The sequence below is a fragment of the Halyomorpha halys genome, unplaced genomic scaffold (assembly GCF_000696795.3).
Source record: "Halyomorpha halys isolate HHAL.00 unplaced genomic scaffold, Hhal_1.1 Scaffold822.1, whole genome shotgun sequence".
Taxonomy (NCBI): Eukaryota; Metazoa; Arthropoda; class Insecta; order Hemiptera; family Pentatomidae; genus Halyomorpha; species Halyomorpha halys.
Window position 1 is genome coordinate 182981 of NW_027114648.1, and position 2927 is coordinate 185907.

Below are 2927 nucleotides of genomic sequence, written 5' to 3' on the forward strand. Positions count from 1 at the left end.
TAAGTCTCTTGGTTTCAAATTTAAATCATTCAAATATCCTGTAAGGTCGATCAGAGGTGCTAAGTCACATATCCATTTTGGGTCACTCAATCCAGATAGTGGTTTATCTTTTATTTGTATAAAATCTGCTATCTCAATTCTAATCCTTTAAAATCGTTTCAGCATTTTCCCTTAGCTTAGCCATCTGACTTCACAATAATATGTTACGTCGTCATATTCGGCTGATATTTCATCCAAAAATGCCTTGAACTGATTATGTTTAAGCCTTCGGGATCGAATAAAATTGATAGTTTTTACTAACATATTCATAACATTCTGAAGTCGAATGGACTTAAAACAAAAGATCTGTTGGTGGACAATGCAATGAAGGACTATCAAATCATCTTTTTGCACATTTAATTCAGTTGTTTTTTCATTCAAAATTCCGATGAAACCTTTACTTAAGCCGGTAGAACCATAGAAGGTGCACTATCTGTGCATACACCAACTAATTTTGACCATGGCAAGCCAAAACTTGTGAATACCTTTTGAACTTCATTAAAAATGTCCTCTCCTGTAGTGGTTCCTTTTAGCAGCTGTAAAGCAAACAATTCCTCAGTAATAGTGAACTCTTTATTAATACCTCGAATAAATATAGCCAGTTGAGCTGTTTCCGACGAATCGGTGCTCTCGTCTAATGCTATGGAAAATGATTCAAAACCAGCCATTCGGTCAGTCAATGTTGTTTCCATATCATTAGCCATCATCTCTATACGTCGGACAACTGTTCGTCTTGACAAACTCTGTTTTCCAAATTCATTTTTTTTTTCATGACACAAACATTGCAAACTTTCAACATAACTCCTAGATAAATTCTCCTTCGGCAAATGGTTTTAACAACTACCAATTTTGAACTAACTATAAAACTAGCTTTCACAACATTATCATGTTGGGTTGTTTGTTTATGAAACATTTGCTGCTGTTTTTACAAATTTGCAGTAAGCTTCTGGATTTTGTCTTTTCTTATTTGTCCTGTCAGTCAGTGCAGCTTAGTTGAGTGATGCCTCTTTATATTGAATTCTTTCATCACTGGAATGGATTCATTACACAGCAAACAAATAGGCTTACCATTGTGCAAGATAAAAAAGAATTTTAAATTGAAATATAACCGTTGAACGACTGGTGCGAGGAGCCAGCTCCTCCACGTTTTCGCTTCATTGTTGGCTACTGTTCACCCGTTTGCTCTGAACAGGTAGGTTGTCTTGACTTGTTTATTATCATTTTATATCTTTATTATTATTTATTTATGTATAATTATTATTTTTTCATGACGTTTATTTAATCTCTATTTTTTTTCTTCCCCGTATTGTTTTTGTTTTATGTACATCTTCAGTATTTTTTAAATGTATATTTTACGTATTTTTATAAAAAAATTTACTCTTGCCATTGTTACTTATTTTTATTGTTATCATTGTATTTTTATTCTTATCATTGTATCTTATCTTTGTATTTTTATTCTTATCATCGTATCATTTTGTATGTTTTTAGACCTGATGAAGCCCTACAAAGTGGGGGAAACGTCGGGAAATAAATAGTTGTAAACTATTTTTGTTTCTCCTTTGACCGCAACCTTGACCATCTTCCTATATATCAATTTTTACGGTCAACTATATATACATATATAAAAAAGAATTCTTCAATCTTGAAACTGGCGACCCTCTGCTACTACTTTTCGTTTCTTTCCACCAGACATCATTTTCGTTTACTTTTCGTTCCATAAACTTAATAACAAAATATATCTTAAGCACTCAAGATGCACACTGCAAATCACAAAGCAAATTGACGGCACTAGAAGTTCGCTAGAATATCGCTTGTCGAATTTATCACCTCGGTAGCTCAAATAGAACTGAACTACAGTTCAGGCCATCTACCCGCTTACGGAGGCAAAATGAAGGAATGATCTAGATCGTCAAGTGTAGAACAATTGAGAAGCAATAATCTTTTGTTGCGCCGCCAGTGAGGCGGCAAAACTACAAAGGGTTTGATGTTTGCCGCCTCACTGAATGTGAGTAAGTAGTGTAATATTTTTTTTTAATTGGGCTTTACAAAATGTCTCGCGGGCCGGATCAAATCTTACCTATCAAAACGACAACAGACAAAATGGTGTGGAGTTCAGCTGGTCCGTTGGGTAACGTTATTCTTCATTTAGCAGAACTGTTTACAGACTATCAACCATGTTAAATGTTAAATCGTTTTTAAAACATGCTAAAAGGAGAAAATATTTCTTCATTTAACACAACTTTTTTCATTGAAACACTTTAACATGTTAAAATAAAAATCATGAATACCCCTTGTATATTATATTTAATAACATATAACATATTATTATTATTATTGTGGTAAAATTATATTGTTATAAAAACAAAATAATGGATTAAAAAAGAATTGTTTTCCTCCTCAATAAAATGTTTTTTTTTTCTATAATTCAAAGCACAAAGTTTATATGTAAATTTCTAAGAATTTTCCCGTTTTGTTAGAACTGTGGTTGTAGATATAAAGTATCAGTTAATTTATATTTATGATATAAATCAATAGAGTCGATTTGCTTAATTAATAAGTGACCTTACATATTCAATTAGGTCTCTTCAGTTTAGCAAGAGGAAGAGAAGAATTAAATAAGAAATGAATATTATAGTTTCATTAATTAAAAGTTAAGAAAAATTAATTTAGGAGAAAAAAAATACGAAATGAACTATAAATAAATTTATGTATTATTGTGTAAAATACAACGTTATTCAATGTAATGTATTTTATTTTATTTACATATGAAATTTGGCTCATAAATTCTGTAAGTATATTTTAGAAAAATTAATTTTTGAAAAAACTATATGTACTATTGATAAATATTACGTATTATAATGTAAAGTACTACACTATTCAAAATTATG